The sequence below is a fragment of the Muntiacus reevesi genome, chromosome 2 (assembly GCF_963930625.1).
Source record: "Muntiacus reevesi chromosome 2, mMunRee1.1, whole genome shotgun sequence".
Taxonomy (NCBI): Eukaryota; Metazoa; Chordata; class Mammalia; order Artiodactyla; family Cervidae; genus Muntiacus; species Muntiacus reevesi.
In genome coordinates this window covers 117,782,234-117,792,520 of record NC_089250.1, presented here as the reverse complement: position 1 = coordinate 117,792,520, position 10,287 = coordinate 117,782,234, and the positions used below count along the sequence as shown (strand labels likewise).

At 36.4% G+C, this 10,287-nt stretch overlaps 1 non-coding gene across 1 annotated transcript; it reads right to left on the bottom strand.

Moving 5' to 3' along the window:
• Positions 1-577: 577 nt before the first annotated feature.
• LOC136162173 (U6 spliceosomal RNA) lies at positions 578-680 on the bottom strand. Its single transcript, XR_010662004.1, has one exon. It is a non-coding gene; the product is annotated as a U6 spliceosomal RNA (small nuclear RNA).
• Between the last annotated feature and the right edge of the window lie 9,607 nt (positions 681-10,287).

Sequence of the window (10,287 nt, the reverse complement as noted above, 5' to 3'; positions counted from 1 at the left end):
AGAGCCTACTGCATAAACTCTACTCAATGCTCTGTGCTGACCTGTATGGAAGAAAGTTCCAGAAGGGAGGGGGTATGTGTATACATATGGTTGATTCACTTCAGTGTACAGCAGAAACTAGCCCAATGTTGTGAAGCAACTGTACCCTGATAAATGTTCAGAAAGGTCGATAAAATAAATCGCTAGCAAGACTGACAGGACAGACAGAAGACACAAGTTACCGATATCAGGAATGACAAGAGATATGACTATAGTTCCTACATCTATCAAAAGGATGATAAAGGATTTTTATGAATAACTGCACACACAAATTTGATATCTTAAACACAGTAGTCTAATTTCTCAAAAACACAACTACCCAATGTAAAAAATTAAATAGCCCTATAAATATTAAGAAAATTGAATTTGTAATGAAAAAAATTCCCCCAAAAGGCATCTCCAGGACCAGATAATTTCACTGATAATTCTACCAAATGTTTAAAGAGAAATTAACACCAATACTGCATAATCTTTTCCAGAAAATAGAAGATGAAGGAACATTCAATTCTTTTTTGTGAAGTTGCTGTTACCTTGACACCAAAATATAAAATGCTTCAAGAATTTTCATATCATCTTTGTGCAAAGGCCATGCTCATATTTGTATTGTTCCAGTTTTTGTATATGTAGTGACAAGTGAGCGCCTAAATTCTTTCTTTTAGGTGGCTATTTTGCCCTAAATAGCTTTTGTCCAAGCTCGCTCTGCTCACTGCATGATAGGCTAATAAATCTGGGAGACTCAGGGTTGAGACAACCTGAGTTGGCTTTATTTGGGAAGCCAGCTGATGATGGCAGGCCACTGCCTTAAAATAACCATTTTGTTGGGGCCTGGATGCCAGGTTCTTTTACGAATTGAAGATGGGGAGAGGAATGGCAACAAAATAAAAAGACCATTTAATTCCTGCAGATATCTCCCAAAGCAGCAGGTTCAAAATTAACCCTTGCAGGTTACATAACTAATATATGATAGCATCTGGCTGATAACCCAAAGATATCATTCCTAGCAGCCCTGTGATTTGCTTCACATGCTATGATTAGTAATATTAATTGTTGGATCTAATTCTATTGCCTTAAGACAATCTCCAGATATTTTGAAGACATGTTTGTAAGTAAATTGATTTCACTTAGAAGCATCCACTACCCCTCTCCACTTTTCTTGTTGTCTGCTCTATGAAACATATCCAACACAGTTGGATAACTAGGACTTCTTTTACTTAACCTACACTTTTGTATGCCTGTGGATTACATGGACCTGGAGAAATTCTGAGGGGAAAAAATATTCTTTCATAATTCAAGAAATCAACTGTGTCAATAAATTATTCTTGGTTATCTTTGTTTCTCTCTCTTTCCTTACAAATATGCAAGATTATAAATGTTTTGTTTCTAAAGCTTTCCACTATGTGTAAGTACCTTGAGTTCTGGAAATATTTAGTAGAATGTGTTCTGTATAATTTCTCCTATTCAGTTGGTGTATATTTTTTAAAACTGGTGTCAGAAATTACAGTCCTCTTCTCTGATATTGAAATATAGTATTTTGAGTGTTTGAGATTTCCCCTTAGCGTGAAAACTGGTTGCATTTCATTTCTTAACTAGACTAATTTTTAGAGGAGTTTCAGACTTATAGAAAAGTTGAGAGAATAGTTCAAGAGCATTCTCATTTGTCCTGCACTCAGCTTCCCTTTTATTAGTATGACAGTTATGATAATTGTATTGATACATTAGTATTAGCTAAAATTCATAGTTTATTCAGATTTCCTCAATTTTTTGCCTAGTGTCCTTTTCTATTTTAGGATCCTGTGCAGGACACCACATTACATTTAAATGATTATGTGTCCTTTGACTCCTCTTGGCTGTGGAGTTCCTCAGACTTCCTTGGTTTTTTGTTATCTTGACAGTTTTGAGATGGGGTGGTGGATTGCCCTTTCCTACTCCAGGTAATCTTCCTGGCTCAGAGACTGAAACCAGATGTCCTGCATTGCAGGCAGTCTCCTGCTTTCTTTACTGACAGCCACCATGGAAGCCCTGTTTTGAAGACTGCGTGGATATGTGTTTGTAGGACATGCCGCAGTTGGACTTTATATGATATCTTTCTCATGAACAAAGCGATCAAGGCCATTTTTATCTGCCCAGTGGGTGTTCAGTGTTCAGTATTGCTCAATTGTGTCTGACTCTTCGTGACCCCATGAACTTTAGCCCACCAGGCTCCTCCATCCATGGGATTTTCCAGGCAAGAATACTGGAGTGGGTTGCCATTTCCTTCTCCAGGGTATCTTCCTGACTCAGGGATGGAACCTGGGGCTCCTGCACTGTAGGTAGACTCTTTACCATCTGAGCTACAGGGAAGCCCAATGTGTGAGAGTTAGATAAAGGAGATGGTTGTTGATAAGAGCTCAGGATTGCTTGGTTTACATATCAAAGACATGCTTTCAGACAGTGGTTTGCCAGCTCCAGAAGTTAGCTAATTTGCGGAGAGACAATACTGGAAGTTTGCTGTTTGAGCCATGTGCTACGCATGGATTTGTGGCCTCTGGAGGAGAGGAATTCAATCTGTGGCCAGAGGTGATGCTTGATCACTTGGAGTTTTTGTGCAGTAAAGTTTTATTAAAGTATAAAAGAGATAAGGAAAGCTTTTGACTTAGACATCAGAAGGGGACAGAAATAGTGCCTGCTTGTTAGTTTTTAGCAAGGCATTTTATGTCTGTTAGTTTCTAATCAGATAAAAGAAACGTGTCAAGGCTGAGGGAGTTTCACCAGGCCCCTTCCCCACAATATGCATTTTTGAGATAGGACATCACAAGGTGTCATCCCCCTCCCCCCCACCCTCCCCGCCCCCACCAAAAAACAATTGACATGAATACTGGTCTGTTGAACCATTCCCAGCCCAAAGTTTGAGAAAAGGAAAAAAAGGTTAGCCTTAGGCAGAACCGGTTTCAACAACAGAGAAGGAAAAAAAAAAAAAAAAAAAAACCAACAAAAAAAATCAGTTTATTTCCTCCTGCCACCTGGGGATCTCTGGCCTTCGTACCTGACACCCTCTCAATACCTTCCTGAGAACACAGGCTCCAAGATGTCAAAGTAGCATAGAATACAGAAAATAAGAACATGATTTATATACAACTGATGTTTTACTGTTTCCATGGTTGCAGTTTTTCTGGAATGTCATTTAATTAGAATCATACAATATGTAGACTTTTCAGATTGATTACTTTCCTTTAGTAAGATGTATTTAAAACTCTTTTGTACCTTTTTTTTTTTTTTTTAACTTTTTATTTTGTATTGGGGTATAGCCAGTTAGGACTGCCCTGGTAGCTCAGCTAGTAAAGAATCGCCTGCAATGCAGGAGACCCTGGTTCGATTTCTCGGTTGGGAAGATGCCCTGGAGATGGGCGTGGGAACCCACCCCAGTATTCTTGCCTGGAGAATCCCCATGGACAGAGGTGCCAGGCAGGCTACAGTCCATTGGGTCACAAAGAGTTGGACTCAACTGAGTGACTAAACACAGCACAAGCACATAGCACAGAGACGATTAACAATGTAATGATAGTTTCAGGTGAATAGTGAAGGGACTCCACTATACATATACATGTAATCCATTCTCCCCCAAACCCTCTTCCATTCAGGCTGCCACATAACACTGAGTCGAGTTTCCTGTGCTACACAATAGGTCCTTGCTGGTTATCCATTTTAAATGGAGCAGTGTGTACATGACCATCCCAGGTTCCCTATCTGTTCACCCCTGGCAACCATGTGCTTGTTTTCTAAGTCTGTGAGTCTCTTTCTGTTAAACTCCTTCTTATATTGATAGCTCATTTATTTTGAAGTGGCAAACAACATTCTATTGTATGGATATGTCACTATTTGTTTATCCATTAACCTGTTAGGGATATCTTTCCAGTTGCTTCGAATAAAGCTGCTACAAACACTCATGTGCAGATCTTTGTGTTGACATATGTTTTCAAATCAATTGGAAAAATGTCTTCGAGTATAATTGCTGGATCATATGTTGAGACTATGTTTAGCTCTGTAAGAAGCTGTCCAAAAAGCTTCCAAAGTGGCTGTACCGTTTTGCATTCCAAACAACAATGAATGAAAATGTCAGTTGTTCCTCATCCTCACCAGCATTTGGTATTTCCACTGTTTTTGGATTTTAGCTATTTCAATAAGTATCTAGTTATATCTCATTCTTCTCCATAAATATACCTGCTCAGATTTTTCACCTGTTTCTTGAGTTGTTTATTTTCTTGTTGAGTTTTAAGATTTTGGAGGACATTTTAGATAAAAATCCTTAATCAGTTATGTGGTTGCAGATATTTTCTTTCAGTATGTGGCTTGTCTTTTGTTTCCCATGATGGCGTCTTTTACAGAGCAGAAGTTTTAAAGTATTTACTTTTAATAAATTTGAATATATAATTTTGTTCTTTCACGAATTCTACTTTAGTTGTATCTAAAAGCTCGTTGCCAAGTCCAAAGACAGACAGATTTTCTCCTGTGTTTTCTTTTGGAAGTTTTATATTGAAGTCTATGATCTATTTTTTGTTAATTTTTTGAAATGGGTAATAAAAAAAAATATTATTATTTTACTAATAGATGTCTAATTGTTCTAGCACTATTTGTTATAAAGATTATCCTTTCTCCATTGAATGGCCTTTGCCCCTTTGTCAAAAGGCAGTTGACTATATTTTTGTGGATCTATTTCTGGGCTCTCTCTTTGGTTCCATTGCTATATGTGTCTCTTCACTTGCCAGTATCACATAACCTTGATTACTGTAGCTTTATAAAAAATAAACTTTCCAAAGGGTCCAACTTTGATTAGTTAAATTTGTCAGGAAGAAGTCTAGAGGACTGAGATTTTTATTTTCCAATTAAGTCAGTGGTATGCCTGGAATGAGTATTCATCCAATACCTACATTTTCCAGCTAAAATTTTAATACAATAATGTGGCAGAGTTTCTAGGTACACAAAATATCAAGTATTTTATTAGCTTAGAAAAAATAGTTTCAATATATAATGGTGAAAAAAGATTTGTATCCAAAGTATATAAAGAACTCTTACAAAGCAGTATGAAAATCATAAATAAATAAGTTTTAAAAGTAGATGAGGGATGTGAATGGGCAATTCACAAAGAAATTAAGACAAAAAAAATAATCTTTTCTGACTCCTCAAGGATCTAGAGGTACAGATTAAAACAATAATAATAGCATTTCACATCAATCAGACTCACAAATTTAAAATTCACAAATTAAATTCACAAATTTAAAAGCCTGATAATATCATGTGATAGATTATGACACAATAGGAAAATTCATATACTGTTACTGCAGAATCAATTAGCATGAACACCCTAGGGAGTATTTTGAAATCATCTAATAATGTTAAATATTGGTATTTCCTGTGACACAGCAGCATTTCACCGCAAAGCATGTATTTTAGAGAAATTCTTTAAAAATGTCACAGAACGCGATTAAAAATGTAATAGATTTTTCTATTTTCTGTTTTCAACCGTACTGGGTGATTTTACCTAGGAAAGTCTAAGGAAAGAAGTTATTCCAATCCCTTCCTTTCCCTCAATCTGAAACCCTTGTTCTAGGTTTAAATTTTGGGACAGGCAAGCCAGAAGCAGAGTAACTGAAACATCAAGCATCACAACCAAAGTCACATCCAGGCAATTTTCCTGTTAACTACATTGAGGGAGAAAATGGCAAATAACTTCAGAATATGTTTCAGAAATTACTTCTGCTTTTTTGTGGCACACCATCCATATCATTTGGCAAATGTATTATAGAATTTTTATCATATTAGCACACAATCTTTATGATTGTATTAAAAACTTGTACTAAGGCACCGTGGAAAATTGGAAACACCAGGTATTTTCATGCCATATTAATGCTCAAGGGACTTAGAGAGACAAATTAAACTTGAATAAAAGCTTTGGGGTCTTCATGCTTTGCTTCAGAGACACATTTTAAAAATTCATGATTTAGCAAAATGCCTCCACAGTGTTTGGAAACAGACGTTTCTGGATATTTCAACCTTTTAAAAATTTAACTGTCTTGAGATAGAATTTCACTGTAAATAAAATGGACCTAAGTGATGACCATTTTATAGAGGTTTGGTAAGAGAAATATATGAAATTGTGAGTAAAGGCTTTTAACATCATGATTGGCTCAGAGTAAAAGTTCAGGGAATGTCAATACTTTTTTTTTTTTTCCAATTTACTTAGAATAAGACCAACATGCAGAGAGTTATAGAGAGTAAATCAGCCATTTAAAGAATCATGGTATCTTTTCAAATTGTCTCAAATGATCTTTAAAGAAATAAATTATTACAGGCACAGTTAACGCTCCCTGTGTTCATCTCTGACTACATTTATCTGACTTCCTCGAAAAAAACTGTTTTCCTTATTTACTCATCATTCCTATGCATTTATATATGCTTTAAATATATATTTACATATGAATAACAAACAACAAAATGTATAGCGTAAAAAATTAAGAAACAGAAGCCTCAATTAGATAGACTCGAGAGACCAGGAGGGGGCGCTTTCATGCCCTACAGAGCCCAAGGGGAGGGAAAAGTCCCGACAAGGATTCATCCATTGAGAAACTAGCGACTCTTTGACTACTATAGCCATCCCAGCTTCCTTTTTCCCTCTTCAGAAGTGTTTTTCCTTTGCCATGTGGAAACTTGAAAGTGGCTCACCATGTTTGTGAACCCCAAATTCCAATTCTTGAATAAACTTACCTTTGTTGGAGAAATAATTGGCAGTCTATTTGTTTTAGGTAAACAATAGATACACTTTTACTATTTTAAATCTTTATATAAATGGTAATATTTTATTTTTATGCATTGAGCAAATTTAAAACCTAATTCAAAATTTTCCCATGTAGATAACAAATTGTCCCAGATCAATATATTAAATAGTTCATTCTTTTCTCATTGATTTGTAATGTCATTCATAATCAAATGTCAAGTTTACCTGTAGCTGTGTGTTTGGTTTTTGAATTCCCTTCTGTCCTATCAGTTTCATCTTACATCCTTGTGTCAGTACCACATTTTCTTATTCAAAACAACTTCATGACAAACTTTATATTTTGTAAGGCAATTCCTTTTAATTATTTCAAATTTTAGTGGCTATTCTTAAACTTTATTTTTTGTATTAATTAGAATCTGATTATTAAGTTACATATGCAAACATTTCAGACTTTTATTGGAATGGTACTGAATTTTCAAAGTAATCTGGACAGATTTTATTTTACCATACTTTAATAAAATTATATTGCTTTATTATAATATAATATAGCTTGATGAGTTCTGTCAGTGAGAAGCAAAGCTAGGCATTTGTTAAAAGAAATAAGATAGATTTTACTTAGTAACTACTACAGTAGGGAAGAGATTCAAGTTTAAATTGAGCTCAGTTCAGTCTTTGAAGAGGTTACTGGGCACATAAAAGGGAGAATGAGGGAGAAGAAATGATGGGGGTTCCAGCAACGCCGAAGAACTTGAAAGTTACAAAGTGGGTAGGGAGGTTGTTCAGTGTGATTAGGCCATCTGGGTTTGCTAACTGGCACATATTGAAATTGCATTCTTACACTCCTACAGAGGCTGGGAGACAGCATCTCTGTGTAGATATTGGCTGGGATGATCAGTAAATTGATTTTGCAGCTTTAAGTCTTCCCAGGAAGGAACTTAAGAGAACCTGGGTCATCCCAGAGGCATGGTTTTGAGCTGCTAGAAATTATGCTGGAATTTGTTCAAGTATCTTAGTGTGGGAGGTAAACAGCTTTGTTTGTGCTGAGAGCCTACAGTCTTTGTAGGCCAAAGTTGAGGCCTAGATGGGAAGCGAGCTCAGAGGATCCTGAGTTTGGTCTTGGAGATGATAATGTTGTGTGTGTGCTCAGTTGTGTTTGACTCTCTGCCACCCTGTGGACTGTAGTCCACCAGACTCCTCTGTCCATGGAGTTTTCTAGGCAAGAATACTGGAGTGGGTTTCCATTTTCTTTTCCAGGTTGCTCAAGGAGAGAGTCTGTCAATTCATTTCTTTTATACTCTTTACTAATATTTGTGCTGAGAGGCTTAGGCCAGTAGGAGGGCACCTGTACAAAATAAAGTTATATTTTTGTATATCTGAATTTTGGATGTTTAGATTCCTTCTCTGCCTTATACACACACAGATAGACAGGCATATAGATGAATAGATAGAGGACCATTAGACAGATAAAAAGAAAGAATATACTTAAGGAAAAAGCAACTGACAACCTTTTAGAAGTAGGAAAACATATGAGACAGAAATTACCTAAATCACTACAGAAAGAGTTCAGGCACAAAATTCTGGGCAGTCTCCAGGATATTGTATACAAGATGTTCTCTTTTACAAAGGACCTCTGAAAAGAGATGTAAGGATTAAAAGGGAGATGAAAAAATGGGAGAAAAACAAAATCCATTAGAGAGATGAAAGCCATGGTAGAAGTAGCATAAATTAGAGTACAATAAAAAACATTTATTATAGAAAAGACCTTAGATATGGATGGCAAAAGAGATATAATACATACGTAATTGATATCCTTGGAAAAGTCCAAATACAATATAAGATGTAATGAACTATGTAAACTCAAAATTTCTTCTAAAATAAAGAACATTGTTTTTTGCAGAGCAAAAGGGCGCATCAACTCCCAGAAGATTTTGATTCAGAAAAATTAAAACTTATAGCTTAAGAATATCAAATTTAAAAGTAAAATGAAGGCTTCTGTGGGTAGTCATTGAGGCAGACAAAGCAAATTGTGTCGAGTTTGGGCCTCAGACTTTCTAAATTAACACTTATTCAAGCAGACAGAAAATAAATTCTGAGGAAATTCTGTGGGAAATAAAGTGTGACCTAATATTTGTATCTTGAGCCCTGTTGTCAATTCAAGTATAAAGGTAACAAAGAGACAATTATAGATGTTCAAGAAGCTTAGGACTGAAGCATCTGAGCTCCTACTATCAAATCAACAAGCAATCAAGCAAGCAACGAACTCTAATGAATGACAAAACTCAAAGAAACAAGACATACCTCAAGATACTAAAAAAATAGAAAGCATGTTGAAAGCACTTGTGGTGGGCTCTTAATCCATTTACTTATAGATATAAAATACAACAACTGTGAAAAGTATATTTATAAAGAAGAAGATACCATGATAGGTGGGGCTTCCCTGGTGAATCAGAGGGTAAACAATTTACCTGCAATGCAAGAGACCCAGGTTTGATCCTGGGGTCAGGAAGATCCCCTGGTGAAGGGAATGGCAACCCACTCCAGTATTCTTGCCTGGAGAATTCCATGGACAGAGGAGCCTGGTGGGCTATAGACCATGAGGTTGCAACGATTTGGACATGACTGGGTCACTAACACTTTCACTTTCACTTTGATAGGTAGTCATTTTTAATATCATTTTCTAAAATTTAGAGATATGTTTTAGGAACCAAATATTTCTTACGTGCAATATTACTCAGGACTGGCTGGGATAAGTTACAGAAATATACATCTCCAAAATCTCAGTAGCTGAATACAAGAAGTCTTCATTTCTTCTTGTTGCAATAATGGCTACAGACCCAGGCATCAGTATCCATTCAATTTTATTGTTCTTTAGGTACACTATCTGGATTACGTAGCCTCCATGTGAACATAGTAGGGGAAGACACTATTAGAGAGGCATATATGGCAAATGAATGCTTTGCTTGGAAGTCACATCATTCTTCCACTGCACCTCACTGGCTAGAGATAGGCACATGATCCCATCTACCAACAAAAGAATATCATGCAGTGTTAATCCTCTGGAGCATAAAAGGAGAGGATAGTCAGATGGGATGAGAACTGGAAGGTTCTACCAAAGTAAGAGTTGCTTCTCTGAAATTCAGTAACTCCTTTAGTTTTCCATTCATGCTCTCTTCCTCTCTCCCCCTCTTTTTAGAAAGGATTTTATTGGAATAGTTGGTTTGGTAAAGAATCTGTCTGCAGTGTGAGAGACCTGGATTTGATCCCTGGGTCAGGATGATTCCCTGGAAAAGGGAATGGCTACCCACTCCAATATTCTTGCTTGGAGCATTCCATGGACAGAGGAGTCTGGTGGGCTGTAGTCCATGGAGTCTCAAGAGTTGAACACAAGTATGCGACTAACACTCACATAGTTGATTTACAATGTTGTAAATTTATTGTTGTTGTTAGTTTCAGGTGAATCAGTTATATTCTTATTATCTACTCTTTCCTAGATTCTTTTC